Source organism: Gymnodraco acuticeps, unplaced genomic scaffold, assembly GCF_902827175.1.
Source record: "Gymnodraco acuticeps unplaced genomic scaffold, fGymAcu1.1, whole genome shotgun sequence".
In the NCBI taxonomy this organism is placed as follows: domain Eukaryota; kingdom Metazoa; phylum Chordata; class Actinopteri; order Perciformes; family Bathydraconidae; genus Gymnodraco; species Gymnodraco acuticeps.
The window spans coordinates 1,875,395-1,885,563 of record NW_022989974.1 but is presented as its reverse complement, the minus strand read 5'-3'; positions in this window follow the sequence as shown (position 1 = coordinate 1,885,563).

Here is a 10,169-nt window from a genome sequence, read left to right as displayed (position 1 = left end):
GACGGCTGTTGTTTCAAGACACCCCACCAACAGGCTCCAAGTGGGTCAAAACAGCTGAGCGTAGGCTTGAGGGAGTTGTATCAGATTTCTCCACACAGGTTGCTGGCGCCAAAAGGGGGACCCGAGAAGCACGAGGCCGACACAGCAGAGTTCGTCTGGCTGAAAGTCATCAGGACAAAGTGGCTCAACCCCAGGCTCTCCGACCCCGACCGAGTGACCCAGCGGACCTCTTATGCCGTCTGCCTGGGAGAAAAGGGGGACAGCTCGTACCACGGGAGCCAGTGTGCGGCGGGGAAACCACCTGCTAGGACCAGGGGACGACATCAGGACGGACGTGGCCCTGGCAGACGTGGACTACTCAGAAGCAGCGGACTGGAGAAGGAGGATCGGGAAGAGATCTCTACAGCATCGACCCGGAAGCCGCCATCAGCGGGCCGGAGGACGAGGAGGAGGAAGACATCTCTCTAGCAGGCAGCCCAGAAGCTGCTGTCAGCGGATCGGGGGGACAAAGACACGGCAAGCCAGGACGGCACAGGGGACTTGTCGAGGCAGCAGAGGAGTCTACTTCTCTGATCAGTTCCACCCGTGAAGGGGAAGCCGCATCTCCCCCTCCCTATTAGCTGTCCTTGTGGGCTATTCCTCCGAGGGGGGGGGGCTGATGATTCTAGCACTCAGCTGTGCCCCTTCATGGTTCCTTCACTGCCATGGAAAGTGGTGTTCTGTCTCCATGAAGGTTTCAAGTACTCTAAATACCAGCTTCGGATGGATTTATACAATGTTTGGGGGACGGAAACAGTAGAAAAGAATGACAGTGGGTATCTTTCAAAATGCCTTGTCTGAGTTTATCTCTGGAGAAGGAGATAAAAAGGGGGATTTGTAGTGTAATATTTGTATGTATTCATATTAGCAAACTATGGATAAGCTTAAAATGGGAATAATTTGGGTAAAACTGTGAGCTGGATATGGGGCCTGTTGACATGTGTTTTTGAGGACAAAGGAAGATGGGGGAAGGTGAGAGCATGTCTTGATTTGCATTCAACTTAGATCTAGCTAGAGTGTTTGTGATATTAAGAGAGGTCCCTTGGGTTTCTCTGGTGGTTATCAATAGTAGCAGTTAAGTGAATACTGTTCAAACAATACCTGTGTCTGTGTTTTATATTGATTTCTCTGTTTTATCCTTTCATAAATGTAAGGACTAAAAATGGCTATAAACATTCTGGGCTGGTTGGAGTAAACAGGGTTTTATTGCTCTGTGGGGGAGGTGTAGGTATGTAGGCCTTGAGACCTTTTGTTGGAAAGTGAGCCTGTTTGGTTTCCTGCTGGCCAGCGTTACGTCGCCCAATGAGATGACCTGAAAAGATGACCAGCTGACCTAACCCCTAACCCCTCCTTCTTGCTCTGGTATATCTCCGGTGGATCCCTGGCGTTCGGTCTCTCTTCACATGCTGCCCCGAGCGAAAGGATCTCTGCAGCACGCGAACCAGGGCAGGAGTGAGCCGGCATTACTCCTTAACCATTACAATATAATTGTAATATATTATGTTGTATTGTAATGATTGTATTGCATTGTCATATTGCCATTAAAGTAGATTATTGTTAACGGTTACTTTGTAGATATGGATTCCTTCCTGTATTATAACCAGCTTGATAGGGACGCGCAGAGATTTGAAAAGCGGGCCAGTTTGCCCTCTAAATCTCTAACAACACCAAAGCCATAAAGGAGTCTTTGTCACTGATGAGCGAGGTCATCTCTCTCCTCCACTGGCCAATAAACTTTCACATTCTCCACTTTTTTATGATTTTGTTTAGCTCACGGACCCCAAACAAAAGTGCAAAGAATTGAATTATTCACAGGGAAATGAATAAAGGATTAATTTGCATTGATTTTGCTCCACCACAAAAGGAGTCATTTTCTTGACCATAAGGACTTGAGAGCAAACCAACAAATTGAACAAAAAGATCAATGGTATCTTTTAATATGGCTATCAAGAAAGAAATCTCCAAATTGACGCTTTGTGTTTAAATAGTTTGAGAGATTTTCCACTTGGTCTGTTGGAATAGACTGACTGGGACTTTTGTGTGAAATTACGCTTTTGGTCACAAATTGAGAAAACATCAGTCTAAATTTGAATAATTTGGCCTGTGAAGTTTTGGAGAGGTTCTTTATAAACCGGAGGAGCCAGGCATAGGGGGAGGTGGCAGAGACAGTGGGTGAAACTGGTAGGTTTTCACCTGTTTGGGGAGTTTATATCCAGTGTACTTCGTTTGAATGGACAGCTAGCAAGCATAGACAGTATATTTAGCCAGCATGGAAGTAGCATGAATGCTTTGCTTTGTATGTCCGGGGCGGGACATTCATGTGATTGGTTGTTGGTCGCGTTGCTCGGGTTGACTCCCCAAGCTCAAGACACGCCCACCGCCAAGCGGCAACGCACGCCGCCGTGTGTAGGCGTGGACGCGCTCGCGCACGTTTGGCCTCCGGTCCTTCTGTACGCGTTCCCACCCCTGGCTCTGATACCCCCAACTCTGATCAGAGTGAGAGAACACCGCCACACACTGATCCTAATAGCTCCACACTGGCCTGCAATGTACTGGCTGGCGGAGATATATCAGCTGCTGTGCGGGCAGCCGTGGCAGCTCCCACTACGCAGGGACATACTGTCTCAGGCGGGGGGGACGATTTTTCACCCACACCCAGAGCGCTTGGCACTCTGGGCCTGGCCCGTGAGTGGTATAACCTGAATACAGTGGGACCAGGGGCGGATCTAGACAAATATTCATGGGGTGGCAAGAGGGTGGCAGGAGATTTTGAGGGGTGGCATCCCCTGACAGAAGTATATGCTGATTTAAATCGCAATCATATCAATCAATTAGGGGTGTAACGGTACTGTTATGGAAATCTAAAACCCCAATACTGTAGAGTACAAGTCAGAAAACAAATAAATGGTGAATCCAACAGAGTTGTCTTTCTGGTGATGTTTATTCGAGGCCTCAAACAAACATCAGATACAATAAAATATAGACACAGGTCTCACAGAGTATAGGATAGTCTGTGCGAGTGTGCGCAGTTGAATAATAGCAAAGCAATATAAAGGGAGAGTAAAAAGGTGGGGAGGAGAAGAAATCTTCACACGGTCACATTGTTATTAGACACCTGGCCTTGATCTGTAGAAGTTCTCGTGTGACTTTGTGTGAGTCAACTCAGTAGCCAAAACAGCTCTGTGGCCTTGAAGTAGAGAAGATAGAGGAAAACAGCACAGTAACCTAATGAGAAGCATTTGGTTACTTTGAACATATCAGGATATAATAAAATGTCCACTACATTCCCCACTTTTGATCATACTTGATCAATAAAAACAAATGACAGGATAGACTGATATAACACATCAATGAATACACTCCATCACTGGTTTAAGTAAACACATCACAAATATATCATAGAAAACTGGCTGTTTGTGTGGAGGACAGACTCCAATATAATGTAAGCATAAGAGGAGAGTACACTCGATTCACATGATTATATTGATTATATTGTAGTGTCGGAATCAGACTCTTCTGATAAGAGCTGGTCTATCTCACTGTGGCGCAAAGGATTGTCTTGTAATGGAATAGCAGTACACTGAACGAAAGCTGAGGATCCCATGCTGGAAACGCACTTCTTCAGTATTGGGATAATCAAACAGACATATAATATGACACAGGTCAAGAGCAAATTGGTGCTGCATGAGGATATTCTAGAGGCTATTATGAATGGGGCATGACCTGGAAGCCTTGCGTCGTCTCGTAAGTGAGGTTCTCTAGCCGAACGTGTAAGGTATCTATGTTATGGGCATTGTTTACTGTACCCCACCATGGAAACAAGCCACCAAAGAATTTAGCTCCAGTGGACGTCAGCTCTCTTTTTACCTTGTGGTGGTCCGGGTGTTGGAACTCTGGGTAATGATGTGTCGTGTACATTAAGGACATGAGGACTATGACTGCTGGATTCAAATCCACTAGAGTGCATGTACCTATCTAAAGGGGAGCCAGAACTTGATAGAGCTTGTCGCCGCACAACCAAACGTAATCTTGTGGCGAGCTAAACCCAGCATCACTGGGCCAGGCCAGTTGGAGGGAAATATGGTTAACATCAGGGAATGCTACGTTAGAAAGGATTCTTCCAGGGACACTGAATATGCAATACGAGATATTGTAAACATCGTAACTGCACTGTGCTATCTTCCCCATCCCTTAGAGTAATGTTACCAATCCCTGTCTTGACCAGCCCCTCTGCCCATGTGGTTCGCCCTGCTCTCCCCATGTACCTCTTAGATATCTCGATTTCGGCTGACATGCTGTGTGCTGACCATGGATACATAAAATATAGGACTAGTCCCAACACAACTATCATGGCAAATATGCAGAGGAACCATTTTATGATTGTCCAGGCTCTCCAGTTGTATTGCTCACGGTTGCGTTGTCGTTTTCCCAGGCGAGCCGTCATCACGAGGTGGGAATGCTCCATGGGGTGTGTGTGTATTCCCTCGGTCGATGTTGTGACACGGACAGTCAGACTCCGCACACCGGTAACACAAACGAGGAACTTGTTGTCATCTACTTTTGTTGGTGACTAGGACACGTCACTTGTTGTCTTCTGCTTCTACCGTTTCTCCTTTCCTGTGACTACGACCTTGCAGTGGCTGGCGTGGACCCACGTAGCTCTCTCTCGGCGACCTTGACCGCTGTCTGGTTGACCAGACGCAGGTAGGGGCCAACGATTGGATTTCCAGCTCTTTCTCCGGAAATCCTTGACCAGCACGAAGTCGCCGGGTTGGAGATGGTTAAGTGGACCAGTGGCAGTCGCTAAAGTGGATGACAGGTTAACATACAACATAGCAACATAGCATCCTCACACAAAGTTGTGGAGGGAAGAGGACATCCTGGAGCCTTGAGTCCAATCTGTGGAGGAGCCCCAAAAAGGATTTCAAATGGCTGAGTTGGCTCCATGTTCGTTCCCACATCCTCATGTACATCAGCACAATGGACAGAGCTTGTGTCCATGACAGACCTGTGTCTGCACAGCATTTTGATAGTTTGTTTTTGATTGTGCCGTTCTCTCTTTAGCAAAATGTGAACCGTTGTTCTAATTTAAGATGTTCTCTGATGGGCTAAACTCAATGAAATCCAGCATTAGGTGCTCAAATGAATTTTGCATAATGCAACTTAGGCATGCTTCACCCCCCTTGTGAACCACTCCTGATGTATAGCCTCTAACATCCCCCCTTTTTACACATTGTCCAACCCATGTGTCAAAAACAGCCCCAACAGCCTTCCACCGAGCCTTCTCAACTGGTGTAGCTAGCTGCTGAAGTCACGACATGTTGTCAGTGAAGGAGGAGACAGGCATTCTAACAAATGAGTGTAAGGTGCGTGAGGTGCGAGAGAAATCAGACTCTTCCTTTGCGGCTGAGTCAGCAGGTAAATTAGCAGACCCAATTTCTTAGGGAAACTGGGTCTGTACTGCTTGCAGAAATTGTCTACACTTCCAAATAGCCACAAAATCGTGCACTACCCCAAAAACATAGCGTGAGTCAGTGTAAATAGTCACGGTTTTGCCTTCTGCAAACGTGCAGGCTTCAGTTAGTGCGATGAGCTCTGCTGCTTGTGCTGAGACATGGGATTGGTCCGGAACGGAGTACAGCAGAATCTGAAACAACAGAAAAACACCCCACCCGATTAGTGCCCCCTTGGTCGCGAGAGGCAGACCCATCAACATACAAAATGAGGTCAGCGTTGGTCAGAGGAACGTCTTTTAAGTCCGGTCTAGGTGTGCACACAGTCGTGTTCGTCACCTTCAGGCAAAGGTCAATAAGAGGGTTCTTACACCTTTTCCAAAATCAAATTCAAGCACTTTTCAAGCATCTTACAGCTGTTGTAAATTACATATTTATATGCACATGAGTATTTCCCTACCTCACATTAACTCAGATGTTCTTTATGCTATAAACACCAAATGTGTGTTTCGTGATAGCATTCTACACGAGGATGAAAAATTGAAGAAAAGAAAACTAAGTTTAATATTAATATCAAAATGAGTGATCTGTACATCTAAAAACCCAATTCAAGCGACCTTTCACCTCCACTTAATTAAATGCACTGGTTGCAAGATAAAAATGTGAATTAATTGATTTTAGATAAACAGTTTAAGTTGCAACTTAATTGTGTCATTTGAACTCTGATTTCTGCGTTAATTGACTTCACCCTAAATTCAAGTTGAGGTATTGTAATGCAATTGTCTTGATAACTTAATTGTTCTACACCTTGAGTTAAGGATTTCAAGTCCACTCCCACTTAAGATGCCTGGACAAGTTTCCACAGTTAAGACAAATAGAAATATACAAAGGACATTTTAAGGTGAGCGTCATCTTTTGTCATTCAAATACAACTTGAAATTCAAACTCTCCTGATTGAAACATCATGTGTTGAAATAAACAACTGCAGTTCAAAAATAAAAAGTGAATTGCCTAATATTTTTGTTGTGGAATCAATTAATTTCTTTCTTTAAAGGCAAAACATGAACAAGCTAAGAGAAAAAAACTATTGAATACAATATTATTTGGAGCAACTTAATTTACAAATGGCTGTCCACTTAAAAACATCTGTTCATGTTCAACATGTGGTAATTAAGTATACACAACTTAAGATTACATTTAAATCATACGGTAAACCAAGTTGGAACGTTTGGAGTAATCAACTTAAAAACTTGTGTTTATGCTACCAATTATTAAGTAAGTGGTAATTGAAAACACCTGATTGTAGAGGAAACGCCTTTTCCCCTAACTCAAATAACTTTGTTGCTCTAACAAAATGTCATTAGAAGTTGTCTTAACTCAATAACCATCGATGCAACCTATTGCCTTGATTCTCTTTGTTAAGCCAAGCATTTGTTTTTAGAGTGTACGTAGACTGGGCCTCCCATATAACCTGGCTGAGCTGATATACAACAATCAGCCAAATAACTTTTCAATACATCATTGATTACTATTTTTTTTAAAAATACTTTTAGGTTGGCAGTGAACATAAGTCAGAGGTACACGGTGTACTTTTCCTTCACTTAATTATTTAATACCTTTAGTTACTTCACAGATGTGGATGAATGATGTGAAATATAATCAAGTGTTGAATCAGACTTTAGTTCCACCTGGAGTAAATCCACCAGCTACCCTGCAGTATACAAAGTCATTCAAACTAGCTGCACCTTTACCAGCTTTGAGAACACTTTCATGATCAATCATTATAAAACATACCATATATATTATTCTGAAATGGACCAATCTGCACAATGAATACTTTTACTGTCGCTACTTTCACTATATTTTGATAAGAATACTTTTCTACTTTTACTTGAGGAACATTTTGAATGCAGGACTTTTACTGTACCACTCTGGTACTTCTACTTTTATTCAAGTACAATATCTGAGTACTTTAGTCTGAATTTCTAGCTACAAAATCACGCAGCGCTGCATAAAAATAATCTCACAATGGTAATAAGTGGAAAATAATATTTACAAATGTGTACAATGATTTGTAGGTAATTTTGACTACTCAAAACACCTGACTTATACAAAGGAAGACTGTGTTCATTCTACAATTACATGGGATTAAAGTAACATGTAGTTTTACTTGTATAATATTTTCATTTTGTATAAAAGACCGTTCGTTTTCATCTGTTTTAGAATAAACAAAGTATTGGCTTCAGAATACCAACCTTGTTTCGGCAAATTCAGATGATAAATACAACTTTGAAGCTTGTAACGGCATAATTACAAGCAGAGAACGGACTAATGTAACATCACAACAAGCATAACAACAGCCGTGTGTTATGAACACTGCTGTGGGTGCGCAAATCATGAGGTCATCAAACTGGCCTTGTATGAGAGTGATGCCTTTAGAAACTTGGAGAGAGACCAACCTTGTACACAATGCCTGGTTGTACACAGTAGCCTTGACACAAACGTGTGAATCTGTAAGGTTTACCCTTATATTCAAATGTGAACAAAATTGACTGTCTTTGTGTACAGGAACATGGAAAAATGCATTTGAGAGATCTTATTACAGTAAAAAAATGCTGCAGAGGCTGGAACTTAGGAAGAAATCAGATAAGGACTTGGGACGAGCGTGCATAGCTGCATAGCATTTACAGCTGTAAATCCTGGACAAATCGCCACTCGTCAGGAGGTTTTGTCTCTGATCTTTTTGACAGGAAACACTGGAGTGCGTACCGGAATCGTTACACGGAATAATGACCCCTTGTTTAAACAGAGAGGTAAACACTGACCGAATGCCATCAACAACTTCACGTTTCAATGGGTACGGGGGGTTGATTTGTACGGAACGTGGATATTAAACATACGTCATATCTGTGAGCTGCCCAGAGTGAGTATGGCCCATCTGAAAGCGCGGCAGGAAGCTCAGAGATATGAGAATTACCCCATCATCCTCAACCAACAGCAATGTGCGTAGAACGGCTACGTTTGTGCACATTTTCATCTTATACATGTCACCTGACATATAGTACATAACATATTCTGTGTGTGTAGATGTCCAATCAGTGACTGACTCCAAATCTTTAACGATTGGATCCAAATCCCTCTATCTATCAGTGGGCCCCCTGGCTAGTGAAATGTGTGGACCGTCCCTGGGATTTGACACAGTTTGTATTGTGTGGGTGTGAGTGCAACAGGAACCAGCGCTACGCAGCCAAGCATAGTTTTAAGCATGAGCTCCTCATTCACACATTCTAACAGAAAACTCTCATCATTCCCGGGAACCACATTTACACAGATTAACAATATTAACAGTACAATGCAAATGAGAAGCCTCCATGAACACAGCAGGTGGAAAAACACGTTGATCAGTCAAACGCAACAACGCCTGAGAATCAGGATATGTCAGCAGCCATTTAATACACATTCACACAGTCTTTATCATCAAAATTTTTTGAACCATCGTAGGAGATGGCTGCCGGACTTTAAACCCCTCATTTGTGGAATAAATGAGGCCTAAGCCGAACCGGAGTTTCAGATCTCTGCCCAGTAAATGTATTAGGCAGACGGAGGATAAAAGAAACTGTTTTTTTACTGATGTGGGAAATGGATGACTATCATCACCGTTATCTCCACTCTGAAGTGATACAAAAACTTCTCCTTTACAGTCACCCCAGCCGCTCCCATTGAGTGCATTAGTTAATGAGTGCATACATCTACCACTAAATTTGCAATCAGGCAAATCTGCCCTTTTTACTATAGAACATCAACACCCATGATAGCTAAAGTTAGTGTGGGACATTTCTCAAATGCTGTTTCACTGTCATATTTCAAATATGTACCCTCTTTAACCACAGGCATGTCTTCTACATTTTCCAATTTTCAAAAGCATGATGTGTGTGTATGTATTCACTTCCCTGGTTCGATGATGCTGGCTGAATTTCCATCTCGCTCGATCGGGTCCCCTCCTCCCCATCTGGTGTAGGTCAGTCTGATTGTGAATGGCCCCGTCCTTGCTGTCACCCTCTCTGCCTCCACTCGCCAGTGTTCTGTGAGCAGTCCCATAATCCAATGTTCAACACTGCCACACTTGAAACATCTTTCTCAAATGAAGGTCTTGCTTCTCGTCTTCTGCCTCGGAAAACCTCTTCTGCCTCTCCCTCGGTATTGTGACCGGCCAGCATTCTGCGTAGCTTGCGCTGTGTCTGTGAGTCCGTTGAGAAAGGCATTACTGAGGTGTGTTACCCAAACACCTGCTTGGGCTTGGGTTTGTTTATCCCGCTGTTGTCCCCATCTACTTGGGGCTGATGGGGGTGGCGAGCTTGGAGTTGACGGACTGCATGGCTGGGGCTTGTGGTGGCGGTGGAGGTGGTTGAGGTGGTGGAGGTGGGCCAGCCGGATTGCCAGGGTTGTACCCCGGGGGAGGGAAAGGATACCCAGTCGAGGAGAGGTCATTCAGGCCTGCAATGGAAGAACACAGAGATGTCTGGGGTTTACATGGTTTTGGAAATAATTTATTTTCCTTCTTTTCTTCACATTCATCTTCAACCTTAATATTTTCTTTAATGCCCAATGCCAACTGCCTTCTTTCACGGCATTCTGCTTAATCCTCCCAGTATTTATTATAAACACTTTCTGTGAGTG